Source organism: Eurosta solidaginis, chromosome 3, assembly GCF_040869045.1.
Source record: "Eurosta solidaginis isolate ZX-2024a chromosome 3, ASM4086904v1, whole genome shotgun sequence".
Lineage (NCBI taxonomy): Eukaryota > Metazoa > Arthropoda > Insecta > Diptera > Tephritidae > Eurosta > Eurosta solidaginis.
The window spans coordinates 106,938,439-106,961,874 of record NC_090321.1 but is presented as its reverse complement, the minus strand read 5'-3'; the positions used below and the strand labels follow the sequence as shown (position 1 = coordinate 106,961,874).

At 42.9% G+C, this 23,436-nt stretch overlaps 1 protein-coding gene and 1 pseudogene across 1 annotated transcript in view; both read right to left on the bottom strand.

Moving 5' to 3' along the window:
* emp (epithelial membrane protein) overlaps positions 1-23,436 on the bottom strand; it is a 631,372-nt gene that overhangs the window by 46,790 nt on the left and 561,146 nt on the right. The window lies entirely within an intron of this gene.
* On the bottom strand, positions 5,414-5,507 carry LOC137247342 (U6 spliceosomal RNA; annotated as a pseudogene).

Here is a 23,436-nt window from a genome sequence, read left to right as displayed (position 1 = left end):
TCATTGATATCTATTCGTGACAGAGCGTCAGCCACGTAATTTTCTTTTCCTGCTATGTACTCCACCCCAAAGGCATACTCTTCATTTAGATGAAGGGCTCTTCATTGAGAATAAATACGTTAAAGGTCGATGATCCGTTTTCACTGTGAATTTTCTGCCATAGACATATGGTCTGAAATATACAATTGCCCAATGTATGGCCGCTAATTCTTTTTCGATCGTGGCTTTGTTTATTTCGCCTTTTGTAAATGATCTTGAGGCATAGGCAATGGGCAATTGTTTTCCCTCATATTCTTGGCTTAGCACAGCACCGCAAGCATAACCACTTGCGTCGGTTGTAATAAAGAACTCTTCATCAAAATTGGGGTATTGTAGGATATTTGGACTAACTAGTGCATTTTTTAGGTAATTACAAGATTTCTCGCAGTCGTCTGTCCAATTGAAAATTACATTTTTCTTACTAAGTCTTGTTAGTATCCTGGCGTATTCCGCGAAATTTGGTATGAATCTTCTATAATAATTACAAAGTGCGACAAATCTTTTTGCTTCGTCGGCATTTTTGGGAGTTGGGTAGTTTTGAACAATTTTTAATTTGCTTGGGTCTGGTAAAATTCCAGTACTTGTGCATTTATGTCCAAGATAAGTGACTTCTTGGCTGAAAAATAGGCATTTGTCCGAATGTAATTTTAAATTATATTTCCTACATGTGGAGAATACATCCCGTAAATTTTTAATCATATGTTTTTCAGAGCATCCCAACACCACTAAATCGTCCATGTACAAGAATGCTTGTGATGGTTTTAGACCTGCGAATGCCAATGTCATCATTCTCTGGAATTAGTTTGGCGCTACTTTGAGGCCATAAGTTAATCTCTTGAACCGATAAGTACCGTTGTCTGCTGTAAAGGTTGTTATACCTCTTGATTCTGGGTTGAGTTCTATTTGGTGAAACCCTGACATTAAATCTAGGCATGAGAAATATTTTGCTCTTCCCAATTGATCCAGAATATCATCTATTCTAGGCAAAGGGAATTTATCAGCCGTTAATTTTTTATTTATTTGTCTGAAATCGACCACTAATCTCCACCTTTTTTCTACTTTGCCCGGAAGAGATTTTTTAGGTACTAATAGAATAGGGCTGTTGTACTCCGAGGTTGATGGCTCAATAATATCATCTTGAATTAGTTTATTTACTTGTTTATTTATTTCATTCTTATGTGCTTGGGGTAGTCTATAATTTTTAATGTACACAGAAGTGTTATCCTTCAGATGCAGCTTTTGTTTGTAGAAGTTGTTGGTCGTAATTGGTTCTGTTTCTAATGAGAATATATCAATGAATTCTGAGCATAATGTGTTCAGTGATTTACTAGCGAATGGTAGGAAAATTTTTATTTAATCTTTCTAACTTTTCTTTAGTATTATCTTTACATTGAGGTGTATTTTCAATTATTACATAATCCTCTAAACTTTCTGTTTTGATGTCGTAATCTTGAATGATTGCGTGTTTATCTGTTGTATTTATGATTCTGATTAAAGCTTGATTTGAGTTTACTATAGTGTTGGCTACAAAAATGCCCTTAATCAATTCTTGATGAGGCACTAATAGCTCCTTATTGTGACTATTGATATGAACCTGTCTAACTACTTCAGCTCTAGCGGGTATTGTAATGCTATTAATTGTTGGTTTATTTGTCATTTGTATAAATATATCATCTGGGTAGTCATATGGTCTTAATATTAGGCTGTCCCCAATCTTATTATAATCTAATATGCAATTATATTTTTTTAATGAAGTCGAGTCCCAAAATTCCATCACATGGGATTGGGAGATTGTCTTCTACTATGTGAAACTTATGTCGTATTAAAAGACTATCGTCTTTTAGATCTGCTTTTACTTTTCCAAGTGTGCTTGTTATGCCTCGGCCTATACCTTTTAAATCTGTGATTTGTGAGTTATTTATTGTGACATTACTGTCAATTTGACCCTTCTTTATTATTGAGATATCCACTCCTGTATCTATCAGGAACGTCGAAGTTGACTTATTTAGGGTAGTATTGGAAGATATGTAGCTATTTAGATGCAAGTTGAATGTGCATACTTTATTACCGTTAGAATTTACTGTTGGGGTGGAGTGGCTGGTTTTCCTGTTGGTTTATATTACGGAGGTTCGTTGTGTTACCCTGATTGGATGATCTTGACTGACCACCAAAATTACGTCTTTGGATATTATTATTTTGTCTATTATTATTGTTGTTGCTATATCTGTTAGTGTTGCCGTAATATCTTCGGTTTTGGTTACTTCTATAATTATTATTTTGGTAGCTTCTTCGGAAGTTACCTCGGTAATTACCTTGCGAGCGCGTCAATCGTAACACTGTATTTGGGTTACCCGTGACTTCAGTACAGCTATTCGTGAATTTTGAAATAGCCTCGTTAATAGATGTGAACGTTCCTGCCTGCATTATTAGTTTTACTCTTTCGTTAGCCGAGTTTTTACACATGGCTTTTACAGCTGATTGTGTGGCATATTGGGTTGCCACATCAGGTGCAAGTCCGTCTGATATGTAAGCACCTTCTAACGATTTTGTTAATTTTTCTATTTCTGCTACTGGTTAGCTGTTTTACTGCGCTGTTGAATGTTTAGGAGTTTTGCTGTCAAAACCTCTACAGATTCACCTTTAATTGCTGAAATCAAATTTTGCCTTATTTCTAGTATTGAGTTTTCGGTGCTCAAAAGGTTTCTAGCTGTTCCCTTGAGCTTTGTTTATATCATGGAGACTGCTATGGTCTCGTGAGTATCCTTAATTTGTTCTAGGATATCCAGTGCATCTAAGAAGCTATGTAAGTTCTCATGTTTACCATCAAACTCAGGCAGGATTGACGAAGCCGTTTTTAAGAATTCTACTGTGGTTTGAGCCATTTTGTCTTTTATTGTTTGGTAGTTTGGCGTCTCTGTTAAACTTTCTTTTTGTTCCTGTTTTTCTTCTTCTTTTTGTTCTACTTTTGATTCTTCTTCTAAATCAGATGCTGACTCCAGAAGGAATGTGTTATAGTCTATTTCTATTTCTTTCTTAAAACTCGTTGGTACTATGAATTCAATATCATATCTTGCCAGTGAGGACACCAATTTGTCTCTAATGCTGACAAAAATTTGATATGCTTGGTCTTTTCGATTGCTGTCGAGTTTACCATTTAACTGCTGAATTATTTTTCCTATTTTGTTGAACGATTCAACTATTATTTTAAGATGCTTTACTACTGTTTCTGCCTTAATTTTTGTATTTTTATTAATACATTTGTAAGATTTTTCTCCTATCTTTTTTTCTTCTATGAGTAGTTTATCTTCCCATTTGCCTATTGGGGCACTAAGCCTTATCTAAACCGTCTGCGCGGCTAGCATATCGCTTTTTTAGGAATTTATTATGGGTTGAGTAGAGTTTCAGAAACAAACTTATGCAACTGACTACGCAAATTATTAGAAGCATGATTTTGATAGTATCTAGTGCTTCAGTATGGTCTACTACTTCGACTGAGTTTACAACGTTTGCCGTTGGTTTTTCTATTTTCGATTCTTGGCCTCCCATCGTAAAAAAATAATATGAAGACAAAAAATTTTTGGTTTTTTTTTCTTTTTTTTTAAATTTTTCCAATATTTTAATCTGTTCTTCCCATAAATTTTACTTCCCATCTATATATCTCTTCAGCTGCTGTTGCGAGTGGGTTCCTAACATTCCATATTGTTGGTTCCCCAGCCATCTCAATAAGTTTCCAATGACTTTTCGACCAAATCAGAGTTTTTTCCTCATCTACAGTTTTAATTTCATTTGTAAGGTCCTCAAATGGGCCATTTACAAAAGTTTTAATCTTTCTTGGTCTTTCCATAATTTAAAATTAATAGTTTTACAAAATTATACTTTTTTTTTCAACACCCTAATATTTACATTGTTGGATTCGGTTTTTTATGTTTGTAACTATTGTTTCTTAATTCCTTTTTTTTTTTTTTTTATTTGAATTTTCTCTGCCTGATTAGTGCTTAAGTTTATTTTTTCATAGATCTTGGCTATTGATTTTCGTATGCCATATTGCTCTCCTCCTCTTTTTCTTTTTAATTTGACCGGCTTTGGAACTTTAGGTTCCTCAATTTTTTGAATTTTGTTCCTCTTTCTATACTCTTCAATTGTTATTGGCTTAGGGCCTTGGTTTATTTTCTCGGGTGTTTTCTTTTCACCTTCTAGGAAATTTAAATTTTGTCTAGCTAGTTTATAAAAAATTTGGTCAAACTGACTTTGATTTTGTATGTCCTCTTAATAATAATAATAATAATAATACCCAACGGATTAAACCCACCAAAGCCCGCCCGACCGGCGCGAGGGGCGCATCCGCATGACGCACGGATTTGTTATTGCCGAGTTGTTGATAGGCGGAGGTTTGTTAAGCGTCGAGATCTAAAACTGCTCAGCTACAGAATAAAAATCATCAGCTGAGTACTATACATAACAGTTAGAAATTACATAGAAATTATACATATATATACTACATTGTTAAATAAGTGAACATTTTTAATTTATTTTATTTTTTTTTTTTTGTTAAGAGTTAAGATAGGATAAGACAGTTTTCTTTATGGTAAAAAGTGAATCCGTTATATCAAATGAATTAGAATGAGTGTTAAAATCATGACACAAACACCGAAAAGATTCATTTAATTCGAAATTAGTTCTACACTGCCTCAAAAGAAGAGGTTTGTAATGTCTTGACACCCGTGATGGGACGTTGAAGTTTACTTCGTTCAAAAGAATTGGACTAGAAATCAGTCCATTCAGGAGTTTAGCCATAAATATAACGCCTAGCATTTCTCTACGACTTGCAAGAGTTGGAAGATTGATAAACTTTAACCGACTAGTATAAGGTGGAAGATTATACGCAGAGTCCCACTGAAAATTCCTTAAATAGAAAAGTAGAAATTGCTTTTGTATTGATTCAAGTCTATCTGCATGAACTCGATATTGTGGACTCCAGACTATTGATCCGTATTCTAGTATCGGTCTAACTAAGGTGATGAAAAGGGCTTTAGTTACATAAGGGTCACTAAATTCTTTGGACCACCGTTTCACGTATGAAAGAACACCTCTAGCCTTATTGACAATAGCATTAATATGAAGGTTGAAACTAAGTTTAACATCTATCGTGACTCCCAAGTCCTCAAAATAGTTTACTGGGAACATAATTCAATAAGCATCAAAAACAATTTTTTACAGAAAAAATATAATTTTTGCTTGTCAATAGGCAGCCGCTAGGTTGCCCGAATATTTTTTTTTTTTTTTTTTTAAATAATGGTTAAAGAAATGACTTCATACTTAAGCTAGTGTATTTATTATACTTATAGTTATCATGCTCCTCTTGTTTATCACCATTGAAAATGTGGTACGCTTCACGAGATCAGTGTCATTCTTGCTCTGGGGCTATGCTAATATCGTTCCAATTTTAATGTATTTTCCGTTGAAGTAATTGCCACAATATGCTAATCTTCGTGTATTTTCCGTTGAAGTAATTGCCACAATATGCTAATCTTCGTGTATTTTCCGTTGAAGTAATTGCCACAATATGCTAATCTTCGTGTATTTTCCGTTGACGTAATTTCCTCAATTTTTATTATTGGTGCCCGACTTTAACACCTTCTCTTTTTTTTTTCTTTTTACAAGGCTTAGGCTGTAATCAGCCAGAAAAATCCTGTCGGCTATGACATTAGGCTGAAAAATCAGCCAGTAGCATCATAGGCAGGATCGCCATGTAGAAAGGTCCCTAACGCAATTAAAACAAAGAAGACTTCACTGCTTGAATTATGAATGTCGAATTCATCAGCCTATTTATATTAGATTATTCTAAACCTATTCTTACATATCTATTTACATTTAAGCTTACATACTTACATACATAACTACCTTAAACATACATACTTACATACCTACATACATACTACTCGGCACAAAATATGTACCTACATATATGAGCTGCAAATTTATGGGGAATGCTAACCTTGCAAGTTGCAGGAATGCAAATTGCTGGGATTCAAATTCGTTTGGTTGTGTGTTGTACACGTCTGTTTATGGATGGCTGTGTCAGCATTAATTCTCAAATGCATTTTTATGTGTTGATGAACATTTAGACTACTTTTGTAGCAGGTTAGAATATTAGACTGATTTAAATATTTTGGATTAAATTGAATTGTTGGCTGCTTACACAACACTACAAGGAAACTACGCACATGAGCGACGTAAATGAGGTTAAGACACCGACTCCGTCGAACGAAGGAGGCACATCGAGGGTCGCCGTTACAACAGTAGAACAAACTCAATTCGCGTTTCCTCCCAGGAATACAGTATCCACACAACAGTACTTACCAGCAGGAATAGCGGTACCACCCAACGGTACATCTCAGGCACCTCCCAGGAGTACAGTACCCACACAACAGCACGTACCATCAGAAATTACGGCATCATCAACCGGCACATCTTAACCCACGCAACCGTACTGTAACGAAGCTTTTTCGTGCCCCGCTGCTTCTTTGATATTTGCTGGGGTATACTCGCCGTGCCCAGGGTTCGTTTACCATAAATTTGTATTAAAGGGGCACCTTGCAAATCGATTTAATATAAAAACTTCACTTTATTGCTTTAACTCTATATACTACAACTGTAAAAATAAAGGTGAGCGGGTGTCACCTGTCGCGGTTGCGCGTTACTGTGGCGCGGCCTTTGGTCTCTGGGGGGTGATGCGTAGAGAAGGTCAACCGCAATCACCATTCCACGACTCGCTCCTAGGAAGTGGATTCCTATTGCATAGAGCAGGTCACCTGCAATAGGGATATACTTCGCTAGTAGCTCTGGTCACGACCACAGCTCCGTGCTGACTTGTATTGCTGAAGCGTTTATTTGTATTACTCTGCTGCGCCTTGCGTCGGCGTCTATTTGTATTGCTGGTTGTTGGGTGATTCTCTGCCACGCCTTGCGTCCGCGTCTACTCGCGTGTGCTGGGCGATACTCTGTCGCGCCTTGTATTACTCTGCTGGTGTACCTCTACTGACGGGGGTGAGCGGGTGTCACCTGTCGCGGTTGCGCGTTACTGTGGCGGGGCCTTTGGTCTCTGGGGGGTGATGCGTAGAGAAGGTCAACCGCAATCACCATTCCACGACTCGCTCCTATGAAGTGGATTCCTATTGCATAGAGTAGGTCAACTGCGATAGGGATCTACTTCGCTAGTAGCTCTGGTCACGACCACAGCTCCGTGCTGACTGACTGCTGTGCTGCTGTGTCGCTCCTTTTATTGCCTTGTTTGGCATTGCTGGCTCAAATGGTTGCGTTGGTATGGTTGCTGTTCGATGTTGCGAACGCTCGTTGCGTTGCTGAAACTTGTTGGTTGGTCTGTTGCTATAGCCTTTTGTGACTGGCTGTTGTGTCAATGCTGTGTTGAACTTGTTGGTTGGTCTGTTGCTATAGCCTTTTGTGACTGGCTGTTGAGTTATTGTTGTATCAAATATGATGTATGCTGTATTGGACTTGTTGGTTGGTCTGTTGCTATAGCCTTTTGTGGCCGGCTGTTGTGTTAGTGCTGTATCGAATATGATGTGGGGTCGCTTTGTGTGGGCCAAATTAATGGTGTTATATTTGGTCCTCACAGTACTTACCAGCGGGAATGACGGCACCAGCCATGAACTATACATGCCAAGTAACTCAAGCACCGACCGTGGTGTTCGCGCCCATCATCGACCAGGTAAGAAGGTGGTCCGTAAAGTATGAAGGTGGACGGGACCCGTTAGCATTCATCGAACGGTTAGAGGAGTTAGCCTGCCAAAAACCATGCCCGCGCTACTAGGGAGCGCCGCGCTACAATGGTACCGCAATAACAATGCGCACTGGGGAGAGTGGCCACCCCGATTACCAACTTTACATCCGACGGAGGGACTTCACTAATCTCGCAGAGCTCCTGACACTTGCCGAAGAATACGAGAACATACGCGAGGACTATCGAAGATCATCAGACGGACATCACCGCGAAGTTACGCGACACATCGCCAGTGACACAACCCGGGTGTCACCATCAAAACCTGCAACACAACCACCACCACCACCGAACCTAACGAACCGGACGCCTCCAGGCAATCAGAGATACGACCACAACGGCGTATGCAGGAGATGCGGCGAACGAGGACATGACACCAATAGGTGCCGAACCCCACAGAAAATTTTTTGATGGGGATGTGGCCGCAACGATATACGAACCATCGAATGCTGCCTGCCGACGTCAGGAAAACGACAGAGGGCTCCACGAAGAAGAAGGCGCCGTGAGCCCAAGGGACCTAGCGCCAAAACGGCAGTAACGATACCCAAGGAACCCAGCGCTGAAACGGCAGTAACAATGTACCAAGAGCATGGTCGCCTCTACGCCGTAGCCAAGCTCGGCGCGGAATCAGCCGAGGCGGTCATCGACACAGGGGCATCAAGAAGTTTCGTCTCGAGCAGCTTAGCAGAAAGTGTGGTGAACTGGGGAATCGGAGAAATGGTGAGAGTGGCCATCAAAATAACGATGGCAAACGGGACTAGCACTACCATCTTCGACGCCATAAGGACTGAGGTACGCCTCGGAGAAGCGTCACTCCACACAGTTTTACACGTCATGCCCGGAGCAATCGACGACATCATACTGGGCCTAGATACGCTAGGAAGCATGGGAGCCACCATATCATGTGGAGAAGGCCACCTCGTGCTAACCAGACCCCTTGCCCAGCACACACCGAATCCTGGAGCCGCGCCAGAAACTGTTAAGAGAACAACACCAGCAAGAACGAATATCGCCAGGTACGACAACCCTGGGACTATTCCAATTTCAATATCATCAAGAAAGGATTTCGCCAGGTACGACAGCCCTGGGACTATTCAAAGTACACCATCAGCCAGAACGGATATCGCCAGGTACGACAGCCCTGGGACTATTCAAAATTCAACATCCTCAAGAACGGATATCGCCAGGTATGACACCCCGGGGACTAATCAGAGTATAACACGAGCGAGAAAGGGTAACGCCGGGTACGACACCCCTGGAGCCCCATCTGGAACCATTCAGGGTGTAACAGCACCGAGCAGTAGTAACTTCAAGCACGACGGCATTATGCAAAACAACGACGACGACATACAAGAAGAAGCGGAACGAGTGCGCGATTTTCTGGCAAAGGAACTCCGAAAATTCGAGAGCATGAGTGGAGTGACGACAATAGCCGAGCACAAGATTGTCCTGACGGACGAACGCCCCATCAAGCAACGTTACTTCCCACGCAACCCAGCCATGCAGACAATCATCAACAGCGAAGTTGACGAATTGCTCCAGAAAGGATGCATCGAGCCATCCTGTAGCCCACACAGCGCACCGATCGTACTGGCCAAGAAGAAAAACGGGAAGTGGAGGTTATCCGTGGACTATCGACAGCTCAACGCCCGATCCGTACCCGACGCATACCCCTTAGCCAGAATACAACACATCCTGGACAAACTACGACGAGCGAAGTACATCAGCAGCTTAGACTTGAAGAACGGCTACTGGCAAATACCACTGGAGCCCAAGAGCCGGCCCTACACTGATTTCACAGTACCGGGACGCGGATTATTCCAGTGGCGCGTTATGCCTTTCGGCCTACACTCTGCACCCGCAACGTTTCAAAGAGCACTAGATCAGGTTATTGGGCCTGAAATGGAACCCCACGCCTTCGCATACCTCGCTTACATAATCGTCATAGGATCCACTGTGGAGGAAATCTGAGAGAAGTAATGCTACGACTACAGCGCGCCAACCTCAGAATAAATCCGGAGAAATGCGAATTCTTCAATAAGGAAATCCGATACCTAGGACACCTAGTAAGCGACAAGGGAATTCACACCGACCCCGAGAAAGTCACAGCCATCAAAGACTTGAAGCCACCAACGAACGTGAAAGAGGTACGCCAATATCTCGGTATAGCATCCTGGTACCGACGTTTCGTACCCGAATTCGCCACGATCAGCCAACCACTCACAACCCTGCTGAAAAAGGGTAAACACTGGAAGGGGGGGGGCCGAAAAACAGGAGGCCTTCGAGGTCTTAAAGCAAAACCTCACGGAAGCACTGATACTTGCCTGCCCGGACTTCACCAAGACCTTCACCTTACAAACGGACGCCAGCAATTTCGGGCTGGGTGCCGTATTGATACAGGACCTGGAAGGCGGAGAACTCGTGAACGCCTACGCCAGCAGGAAACTCAACAAGGCAGAAACCAACTACTCGCCCACCGAGAAGGAGTGCTTCGCGATAGTCTGGGGAATACGCAAGATGGGGCCATACTTGGAAGGATACCGATTCAAGGTAATCACGGACCATATGTCTCTAAAGTGGTTAAACTCCATCGAAAGCCCTTCAGGCCGTATAGCACGATGGGCCTTGGAGCTTCAACAACGCAATTTCGACATCGAGTACAGGAAAGGGAAGCTGAACCTGGTAGCGGATGCACTATCACGGCAGCCACTGGAGACCCTACGCCTAGCAACGACAACAGAGCCACAATGCAAGTGGTGGTACAAGCGCGTCGGCGAAGTACGCACTAATCCCGAGAAATTTTCTGACTACATGATACTAAATGGGCAACTGTACCGCCATATTCCCTGCCGGTCACACGATGAGGAAACAGTCCCTTGGAAATTTTGTGTACCAACACCACTGCGACAACGAGTGTTAGAAGAAAACCACAACATCCCAAGCGCTGGACACATGGGCATCCGCCGGACGGTAGCACGGATTGCCAACCGGTATTGCTGGCCCGGCATGTTCGGGGGCATCAGTCGATATGTACGGCAGTGCGAGTCTTGCCAGAAATACAAGGAGGCACTGCAAAAACCAGCAGGAAAGATGCTCACACAGGTGGCCCAAGAACCATTCGCCACGGTATGCGTCGATTTCGTCGGACCACTCCCACGATTCACACACGGGAACACGATGTTATTAGTATTTTTCGACCGCTTCAGCAAATGGGTGGAATTGGCCCCCATGAGGCATGCGACAGCAGAGGGCCTTCGCCGCGCGTTCAGAGAACGCTTCCTAGCAAGATTTGGTGCTCCCAAGATACTGATATCGGACAACGGCGTTCAGTTCACCAGCACAATGTGGCAGCGTTACCTCAAGGAAATGGGGATAAGACAACAATTCACGGCGCCCTGCACACCGCAAGAAAACCCGACGGAACGGGCGAACAGAACGGTAAAGAGGATCACAGCGCGGCACTCACCAAATCACAACACAACAAATGGGACGACTTTCTCCCAGAGATCGAGCTGGCCATCCACACCAGTGTAACCGCGTCCACAGGGTACAGTCCAGCCTTCCTCGTACAAGGACGGGAACCGCGATTACCAGGGGCATTGTTTGACGAGGTCAACCTGGGGACGGGCACAGAGACCACCACAGCAGAAGAAAAATCCGACAAAATGCAAGAGGCATTCAGAATAGTGAGGCAGAACATGGAACGAGCAGCAGCAGACCAAGCACGGCATTACAATCTACGGCGGAGAAAATGGACCCCCGTAGTCGGCGAACTAGTGCTCGCAAAGTAACACCATCTCTCCAAGGCCGGGGAAAATTTCGCGGCAAAGTTGGCTCCCAAATATGACGGGCCCTACCGAATCCTAGGATATGTATCCGCAGTGATACTCAAAATACGAAAACCCAACGGAGGAAAGGAAAAAACTGTCAACATCGCGGAACTAAAAGCATATCATACGGCAGAGATCATCGCCTGAAACCAAACAAATTCAGGGAGAACAATTTTTTTATATTATTAATTAATATCAAGGACAATCAAGCGCCGGTCATTCCAACGCAAACCACCGAGGTGACAACATCGCTTTCTTTTGCTACGAACTTTTTTTCAGAGACCAATAATCTACAATGCAGAGCTATAACGCTAGACTAACCAACAGCGTCAAGCGCATGCGCCAGCGCTACGAGGAGGAGGAAGCAAAACGCCCGAGGGCCGTATTGCTGGAAGGAGTTACAGGCGCCGACGTCAGCCACACGCGTGCAACGATACGCGCAAACAGGTACGCTGACGTCGAACACATCATTACACCATTAAACACTACTGGGGCCGACGTCAGCCACACGCGTGCAACTATACGCGCAAACAGGTACGCTGACGTCGCACGCATCATTAAACTACCACACATGACGGGCACCAATGACAACACCACGAACACCGAACCAGTCACGGCCAAGGCCCACAATAAGACCGGAGCATCGCCGATAACATTCACACTCGGTAGGATAGAAGTGAAGGCAGGGCAGTTGCCGGCAGCCATCGAGTTCCCCTCCAATGAGGACACAGCTCCACCGGAAAAGCCACAGTCGCCGAAAATTATCGAGCTCTCCCCGGATGAGGACACAGCCCAACCGCCGAAAGACACGCCTAAAATAATATTCCCGGCAGGACCAGGCGGCATACCCCTCTATACGACTGACCTCGACACTATCAGAGAATCGAAATGGTTGACCGACACCGTCATTGACGCTTGGGCAAAGGGACTGGAAGAGCAACATGAGCAACAAAATACGACTCTCAGCCCGTTCGTCATCTGGCAGCTGACCCAGAAGAGTAACACGGAGGAAGACTACCAACGCATACGCCGATGGGTCCGGAACGTCGACCCGTTTGGCAAGAGTGCGGTCCTAGCACCCCACAACACAGCTAACTAGTGGTACCTGCTCGGTCTGTCAAACGCAGCAGTCACCCACCACGTCACCGACACGGAATGCTGGCAGGAACGATATATATGGGTAGCCGGCTCAATGCACAGGGCCAGAGTCCCCCACGCAACCCAGGTTTGGGCAGATTTCCTCCGGTGGGAATACATACAGCGGTACGGACACGACGGTTTTAAAGCGCAGGAACTAATACTCGAGGTGCCCCAACAACTCAACAAAAACGACTGTGGCGTCTACGTAGCCGAGAATATGGAGAGGGTTTTACGATACACAGGGAGCGGAGAAGGAATGCCTGGACTGTGTAAACAGCCGTTCACGGAGGAAATTGCGAGCAAGAAGCGCACAGAAATGCTGGCACGGTTCCTACGAGACGGTCGAAAGCCCAAGGAAACCATACAAAACACTACCACCACATACCACTCTCACGCAGCTCCACAACTAAGCACCGAGGACAACACCCACCCCATAATACCGGACACCAAAACGAAGCAACACACGGCAACAGAAGACCTCCAAGTAATAACCATCGAGGCTAAAGACGCAGATGGACCAATGCTGGACCGATTCCCGGAGATAGCAGGGGAGGTACGGGGCAAACTCCGACGCATCGCCGAAGGCAGAATCTACTCCCGAACACGATTCGTGACAGAGAAATACCGGGTCACCATAATGAAAAGCAAGGCGCGCATACGACTACTGAATAACGGGGACTCACTCTCAGAAGTGGGGGGGGGGGGGGGGAGGGGGGGAGTGTGAGGACCAAATATAACACCATTAATTTGGCCCACACAAAGCGACCCCACATCATATTCAATACAGCATACATCATATTCGATACAACACTAACACAACAGCCAGTCACAAAAGGCTATAGCAACAGACCAACCAACAAGTTCAATACAGCATTGACACAACAGCCAGTCACAAAAAGCTATAGCAGCAAACCAACCAACAAGTCTCAGCAACACAACGGGCAAGCACAACACTTTAATGCCAACACAACAAATCTCAGCAACGCAACAAGCGTTCGCAACATCGAACAGCAACCATGGCAACGCAACCATATGAGCCAGCAATACCAAACAAAGCAATAAAGGATCAACACAGCAGGATAGAAGTTAGTTAGCACGGAGCTGTGGCCGTGACTAGAGCTACTTGTGGAGCGTCCCTTGAAGTTGTCGGTTCTACCATGCGGACAGGTCGTTTCACAGGAGTAAGTCGTGGCCTCAAGTGGTGAATGTGTCGGTTATACCACCAAACACCGCTTGAGACTTCGCCAGCAACGGCACTACCACAGTAACGCGCACCCGCGAACAGGCAGCGTCCGCTCGCCTGCGCCGACAGTAACAGCGCCACAAACAGCGCTACGCAAGCATGTACGTTGCCGCAGCAACACTACGCAAACATACAACGCTAGCCGCAACAGCATCATAGCTAATATATACGCTGGCCATACCATTACGCCGATGTACTACGCTGGCCGCAACAGCACCATAGCTAATACACTACGTTGGCTCAGTACTGCGCCGATCTACTACGCTGACCACGACAGCGCCCCAATAATATACTGCGTTGACACAGCAAAGTTACGCAAAACCTACTACGTCAACTGTACCAGAGTTACCCTCATGCCAAAGCACGGAGCTGTGGTCGTGACCAGAGCTACTTGTGGATCGTCCCTTGAAGTTGTCGGTTCTACCATGTGGGCAGGTCGCTTCACAGGAGTGAGTCGTGGCCTAAAGTGGTGAATGTGTCGGTTATACCACCAAACACCGATTGAGACCTCGTGAGCAACGAGACCACCACAGTGACGCGCCCCGCGAGCAGGTGACATTCGCCAGCCAAACTACCACGCTGGTCACAATCGCTAATATACTACGTTGGCCATAGCATTACGCCAATTCACTACCCCGGCCACAATCGCACACACACTACGTCGGCCACAGCATTACGCCAGCCACTACGCTGACCGCGACCGCACCACGCTAACATATTACGTGGGCCACATCACTCCGCAAACATACGACGTTGGCCACAGCATTGCGCCAACCCACTTCGCTGACCGCAAGCGCCAACATACGTCGCGGGCCACAACAGCGCTACACAAGCACATTACGTTGGTCACCGCACCACGCTGGCCACAACAGCACTACGCACACATACTACGGTGACCACAGCAGAGCCACGCAAATACACGACGTCAACCACACTAGGGTTGCGTACATACACGCCAACGCAAGGCATCATCGAAACACGTTTTACACGCACTCAGGCAACGACCAGCCGGGCGTCCTAACGGGACGTTCCTAACGGGACACGCACGCCGACGCAGGGCGTCACAAAACACATTTACACACACACAAGCAACGAGCATCGAGGCGTCATAACGGGACACGAGTACCGTTGGCCCACCACGCAGTATAGAGCAAGCATACAGTGAAACGAAAACAACAAATATTTCTTCTTTTGATTACGTAAAATTTTTCATTTTTATTATAGTGTACATACATATATAGAATTAGAGAAATAAAGTGAATTTATATGAAAACGATTGGCACGGTGTCCCAAATTTACAAATCTATTGTAAGCGAACCTTGGACACGGTGAGTATAGCCCTGGCACTTATTGAAGAAGCGCTGGGACGGAAAAAGCTTCGTTACACCATACAGTAAGCAACCTGTTGCATAACTGATGAAACGAATTGAACACCATTATCAGATTTTAGGCGTCTCGGTACGCCAAAGCGAAAAAATATTTCATTTATTAGTTTTTTTTGCGCACACTTCCGCAGCAGCTTCCTTTAAGGGAAATATTTCCACCCATCGACTAGCAACATCTTCTGCGATGAATATCCATTGATACCCGTCGTCGGTCTTGGGAAGGGGACCAAACAAATCTATTGCAACTACTTCGATCCGTTGCTTACTCGCAGTGGTTTGTAGTAAACCCATCGGCTTCATGTTGGAAGCTTTGTAGCGTTGACACTCGATACAAGTACGTACGTGCTTTGTGATTTCAGTACGCATTCCTGGCCAAAAGTAATGGCTTGCAATACGTGCGATGATTTTCTCCAGACCATAATGACCTGCACTACTCTCGTCATGGTCTGTTTTCAAAATATGAGTTCGCTCATGCTCATCTTCCATGTCATCATTGGCATAGCAGTAAAGAACTCCATCATTAATTAGATTTCCACGATTGCACCCTAAACGTACGTTTTCATCACTCTCTTCTATTTAGTCTATTATTTTCTTCAAATACTCGTCTTTAAGCTGCTCAATTAGTATTTCGCTTGACTTTTTTCGCGGCAAGTTTACAAGAAAAGTGCATAGACAATTTGGAGTGCTATGACTGGCTTCAGGACAAGGTGGTCGCGAAAGCACATCAGCTAACGAGTTAGTCTTTCCAGGCGTATAATCGATACGGAAGTTATATTGTTGAATCTGCAGTGCCCATCTGGCCAAGCGACCCGATGGCGATTTTACGGTTAGTAACCATTTGAGCGGCTGGTGATCGGTAAGTAGGTATACTTTAGCACCTTCAATATAGCCTCTAAACTTGGCGCATGCACATACTATGGCAAGTGCTTCCCGTTCCGTGGTTGAGTAGTTACGCTCGGTTGAAGTAAGTAAACGACTTGCATACTCGCTAGGGTGCTCTTGTTCTTTCTCCCCCTGCAGTAAAACTGCTCCTAATGCATATCCGCGGCTTGTTTTAAAATTGGTGGGCTGACCAGAAGCTGCTTTAGTTTGTTAAACGCTTCAATCTGCGGGTCGGTCCACGGCCAAACAGCATTCTTCTTTGTGAGATCTGTGAGTGGTTTAGCAATTTTGGCATAATGTCGACGATACCAAGAACACGTTTGGATAAAGGATACCTGCTCTTTTATAGTACGAGGCGCTTTACGCTCTGGCAATACCCATTGTTTTTTCTGGCTCGACCATTATACCATCAGCTGTGAGGACGTGACCAAGATACTTTACACTGGCACAGCAAAAACGACATTTAGCATTATTAAAGCATAGTTTGAACTTTTCCAGCTTCTGCAATACTACGTGCAGATCTTTTAAATGGTCGTGAAATGTAGGCGAACAGATGATAATGTCATCAAGATACGCCAATATCTGTATATTTGGTATTTATATTTTGAACCGATCATTCAGGTGTTGAAAGGTCGCAGGAGCATTACGAAGTCCGAACGGCATACGTTTGAACCTGTACGTACCAAAAGGTGTAATAAGGCATGCCTTATGCCGATCTTTTTCTGCGACAGAAATTTGAAAATAAACACGCTGCAAGTCCAAAGTTGTCATGTATTTGGTACTCTTTGCGGCGTGCAACAAATCATCCATACGAGTTAGTGGGTATCTGTCGGGCTTTGTTATACAGTTTAATTTACGATAATCTACGCAAACACGTATGATTACGCCCTTATTCGGTACCATAACAACCGGTGATGACCAAGCTGAATCACATTCTTCGATGATATCGTTTTCAACTCCTGAAATTTAGCGAAGGACAATCTATATGGTGGTAATGCAATGGGTTCGTGCTCACCCGTATCTATATAATACTGAGCAAATGGAGTAGGCTCCTGAGATGCACCGAAAACATTCGGATACGCTTCTAAAGTGTCATTCAGCTGCATCTTTTCGGTTCGTGTTAGCTCAAAACCATCACTATCTTTTAAAAAACGAAAGTCTACGGAAAGTAGTTCTGTTGTCCTGGGTTCTCTGACGACTCCAGTGAACAACCCGCCACCGTAAGCTGTTTAGGGTGTAATAACGTCTGGTGGAAGAGAATCCCTAAATATATTCTATATAGATTGCGGTGAATATGTAACTAGCACTTCCGGGCCGTATTGTTCAAATTCGGACATGTACACTTTTTACTGGTTTTCTTCTATCACCACGTCGCCTTGCTTATGTTTACTAATAAGACCGCTTACTTTCGCTGTCTACAAGATTTAAGTCAAGCGGCAATGGATCTGAAAAATTGAAATGTTGTGTAGGATCGCTTCCAAAGTACCATTATCGTTGAGCCATGTTCAAGAAAATCTCTGCTTGTTCCATAAAGTCTGCACCTAGCAGGGTTCTTTTTGCATTGGGTAATACTATAAACTGGATATCGAGGCATTTTCCACCTATCTTGATCTTACAAATTGTTGCTAAACATTCTTCAGACGAGGATCTGCCGTCGGCGTGTGTAATCTCACACCTCACTCCAGGCGCGTATTCAGGGGGAGGGGGGTTTGGGGGTTCTCCATTACTCCATTCACTTTTAAAACCCCTGTTAAGAAAACAGCATTAATAGCAATAAAGAAAATGCGAAAGAATAAAATTAAATAATATTTCACACTGAGAGAAGTTATTGGTAGTCGCTAATCAATTATCAGAGCAAGTATGAGAGGTCACAACTAAACTCCTGCAACGGTTCACTCATGTTCTTATGAGTGTTGTTATTTTCATCGTCACAGGGCTGCACGACAATCAATCACGAAAGCCGTTGTAGTCATATTATACCTAATTCTACTTTGGGGAAGCGACAGTGAGTGGCGTCCTTTTTATTTTCTCAATAAATACTAAAATAGAAGTAAATAACAAATAATGAAAGCTAAAATCATTATTTTGGGCGTTTTTTAACATAATTAACATTTTTTTTTAGATTTTTCGCTATTGTTTGCTGTAACTTACATTGGTGGCTGCCGCTTTCAAAGTAATCAAGAAGCCAATGCTTGGCTACGGTTTGTCCTCAAGCTTTGCTTTATTGTGGTTGTGGTCTGTAGACGCCGTATTGAATGTGATCAGCACTATTCGCGCAAAACTATCCGACTTGCTCTGCATAAGATCAACTTAAAATCTCAACTACATAGCATGTTAACAACAGCAAGAGTGATTCGAACGCAAGTCTGTTGAAATTCAAATTAACTGCTTTTCGAGTTATGAATACAGCGGGGAAAAATCGTAAAATTAGTGTCTCTCGTTATTGTAGTTTATTGTGACTCTTTCTTGCTGTTGTTACGAATGAGCCGCAAGTTTTTCGTATTAGTTCGCGAAGAGCGCGATGTATTTCCTCTGCGCTCTTGCTAACATTTAATGCCGAATGAATCAAATCGCTTATTAAACAACTCGAACCTCACGGTAGGTGAATCTATCAGTTAGATTCTAACTATTTGAGTAGAGTTAAAAAAAATATGAGTTGCACATGTAATGTTTGTTTGACGGCATTCTATTGTTCCGCCATGACTTACATTATTCATTTTTAGTGAGTGTGTAGCTTTTGACGAGTGTATTTAGTTAATATAACGTATGTGATAATGGATATTCGTAATTTTTTTGCGAAAAGACCTAGATTAGAAAATGAAGAAGTAAGTACAACTTTTAATTAATCTCATATTGAATAATACAAGTAACGGGTGTAAAAATATATAATTTTTTATTCAGGAAAATTCCCAACAATCTGATAAGCAGCGATTGGTGCAACCAGATACAGCAAATTTACCCCAGCCCAAACTTGTACAGAACAAAGATTTATCGTTGTGCCGTTCAGTTTCGGCAAGTTGATTCAGGAAAATTACGTTTTGCTCTCTCAATGGAATAAGTCTCTGCCTGGAAGACGCTGCAAAAGTCAGGAAGTTGATTGAACTGAAAATAATTCGAGTACGGTCCAGCCCCGGTTCCCTTTTCCATTTTTGAGCCGTCTGTGTTGGCTCTAATGTCTCTACCGTTGTCTAGGCCTCCCTCCTTTTCCACCCTCGTAGGAAACCTTATGTTTTTAACCTGGAAATCAACAACTGTCGGGATATAGTCTGTGTCTTCTCACCGGGCATACCAGGAATACCCGGGCCTGAGAGTTTTCCCCCTTCCCTCCTCCCTCTCGTAAGGCCTGTGTAGGCATCTTGTAATAATGCCACGCAGACGACGAATTAGTTTGTCGCCGGCGGCTTGTATCATAGCCGGTATCACTCCGTCCGGTCCCACCGATTTCAACGTTTGGAATGACTTAATGGCCCATAATATCTTATCCGGGTCTAGGATGCTTATGGTATCAGTTTGCGGAGAATAAACGGGACCATCTGCTATTATAATAAAATCCCAGATGAAAATTCTACTTTTAATCAAAATTGTTGCAGGTTTCTCCGAAAGACGTAGCAACCTACTGCCGGAAAAACCTCAACAACAATGAAAAATATGAACTTCTTGTTAATACGTAGGTCCCAGATGAAACTTTCAAGTTCCCAATTTCAAGCTATCGAAATTTAAAATTTCAATTGTCATGGCTGCGATCTTTTCAATGGATGACTTACTCGGCTGAAGAAGATGGAGTTTATTTTAAATATTGTGTTTTATTCGCAATCAAATCTGCTGGGAAAGGAAATCATCAAATCTTGAAAACTTTTGTGGGGGCACCATTCAGAAACTGGAAAAAATCCCTAGAAACTTTTAGAGAGCATCAAGAAAAACGGTATCACAAGGATGCCTTTATAGATGCACAGAATTTTCAGTCTTCTTTTGAAAACAAAAAATACGACGTTTTGAACGAGATCGACACGAGTCGAAAGAAAATGCAACTCGAAAATAGACGGAAATTGACCCCAATTATTCGAACTGTCCTTCTGTGTGGCAGACAGGGGATCGCATCATCGTGATTGCGGTCCAATATCCACAACAGTTCCGAAAGAAAGTGAAGGAAATTTTAGAGCGCTATTGCGTTTTGCTTTAGAAAGTGGTGATGCAGATCTACAAAGACATTTGGACACTGCTCCTGCCAACGCCACATATACGAGTCCATCTATTCAAAATCAAATAATAAATGCTGCTGGGGAAACGATAACAGAAAAACTTGTGGAGCGCGTTAACAAGTTAAAATGTTTCGTGGCAATCGCTGATGAAACCATGGACGTCAGCGGAATTGAACAATTTTCAATCTGTGTACGGTACATCGAAAATTCAGAAGAGGAATATCGGCTTCAAGAAGATTTTTTGTGTTTTACACCAGTAAAAGATGTAACCGGGAAAGGGCTTGGCAATGCACTTCTTGCGACTCTAAAATAGCTGAAAATTGAGTCTTCTTACATGGTTGGACAAGGTGAATATCAATAATGAGTAGAAGTAGAACTTTAATTAGTACATTGTAGAGAAAACAGAAATGTTAATTTTGGAATTCGAGTTTTATCAAGATTTTTTTTTTAGTTAACCTTCGATTTCTCTATACATATATGTATAAGTGTACCAAAATTTTTATTCACAAGGTTATGACGGAGCGCGTGCAATGAGTGGAATAGTTAAAGGGTCCGCCGTTGAAGTTCAAAAATCCCATCCACAAGCCATTTACCTTCATTGTGCCAATCATAGTTTAAATTTGGTCATCAAACATGCATGCGACGTTCCACCAATTACAAATTGTATCGGGACAATCAAGTAGAGCTGGAGTCACGTTGGAGACTCTTATTAAGACCCACGTTTCCGATGCAAGGCGCACTCGTTTGCTAAAACTTTGTGAAACCCGATGGGTCGAGCATCTTGATTCTTTGCAATTGTTTCACAATGTTTATGAATATGTTTGTCTGGCCCTAGAAAAACTTGATGAAACTGTCACAAAAGATGAAGGAGTTCAACCCAATGCACTCCTTACATCCATACAAAACCTCAGTTTATAATTGCTCTTAAAGTTTTGGAACCTATTTTTCGAGTAACGAAAAAGCTAAGTTTGAGTTTACAAAAGAAAGACTGCGATCTGAGTATTTGTGTAAAATATGCAGATAACTTGTTGGAGGAGGTTCAGGATATGAGAAGAAATGCAAACGTCACATTTGAAGAAATTTTTGCAGCAGCAACGGAAACTGCTACAAAAGTAGGAGTTTCATTAGTATTCCTCGTGTTGTTGGACGACAGGCAAATAGAGACAACTATACTGGTACCCCACAAGAATACTACCGACGGTGGGATTCAAGGAGTTGTGTAGCGCAATATATAGCTTCTCCAACCCAATTGTCAACCTCACCTTCGAGCGGCGAATCCCTTTTCACTAACAGACGGGGCTCTGGCGACCCCAAGCTCCTCATGGAACTTGGGGGTGGGGAGGGAGGGATGGCCTGAAGGTTCAATGTGGCCATATAAATCGTTCCCGAGATGGTCGGGCCAGCACTTTAATGGTGCTTTGTTACCGGAGCGTATCGGATCTGTATCCGACAAAGGACCACATCACATCGATAACACTCCCCAAAGCCTTCGGGGAGTAACCTAATCGCTACAACAACAACAACAACAACTACCGACGGTCTATTTTCATCCCGTTTTTGGAACACTATTGCGAAGAATTGGAGACTAGATTTATAAAACACCGTGAACTCCTTTCAAAACTTCAAACCATATTGCCATCAAAATGGAAGGAACTGGATTCCGATAAGATCAAGTCAACGCACAGTGTTTCGTGTAGAACAAGCTAGCTGGACAAAAACAAAGTTCTTATTCCAAGAAAAGTGTAATGAGAAATGAAAGAAAACAAACAATATAACGGGATTTTTGCTTTTTGTTGATATTTTTGCTCATATATATTGAGTAATTGAAGTAAGAAAGCAGGAGTGGTCGTAAAATGCATTGATTAATTTGCAAAATTCTTATTGAATATTAAGATTCATATTTCTTTTAAGTGAACACTTTTACATAATTTTTTTGATGGATTCCAAGCTCGAAGGTAAGTAAAATTTTTTAATAGTAATTCTTTCACAATTAGAGTATTTTCAATATATTTAACATTCCGTTATTAAGAAGAAAAAGTATTTTTTCCCTATATTTTTAAATTTAGGGACAAAAAAGTTACATGTATCCGAGGACATCCGGCCTTAATTTTACATATGTTATAGTCGCAAGTATTGTCTAATAGTCGAAAGGAAAAAACATTGCGAATTCTTTGCACATCTATTTACAATTTTTTTTTTTTTTGTAGATTTAGTTATCTCTACATATCAAATAGGATGTATGTACGTACCAGCTCCGACGAGATATTTGAACCTTTAAAGCTGATCTACAAACGGCAAAAACAATTCCCTGGTACAGGGAACAAACACGTAGCCTTAAAACATACAAAATAAACGCGCAAGGCCAAGAAGATCACACCAAAAGCAAAAAGGCGAAGATCATTGACTTCAACCTGCCACAACCTACCGCACCAGTCACCAAGGCATAAAAACAGGTACTTACAATGGATTGATGAAGATAAACCAAAACCAGGTTTCGGCAATACCAATGACGGCAACACTGCTCGTAGGTTTTTCGAAAATTCTGAGGCTAGTGCTGAGATTACGGGATTGGATGTAACGCTCATCAGAATTTGAAAGATTTGCGGTCGAGACTAAAAAACTATACATAGATCTCTATCCATGGTTTAATATGCCTGTTACAGTTCATAAATTCTTAGTGCATAGTACTGATATTATAAAATCAGCAATTTTACCTATTGGTCAACTTTCCGAGGAAGCACAGGAAGCCCGTAACAAAGATTTGAGACGATTCAGGGCTGATAACACACAAAAGCAGTCGCGTGAAGCCACGAATAGAGATCTTATGAATATGTTGCTTATAACATCGGATTCTTTAGTTAACAGTTTTAGGGAGATACCTAAGAAAAAATTTAAAAGTCTGACTTCAGAAGTCTTAAAT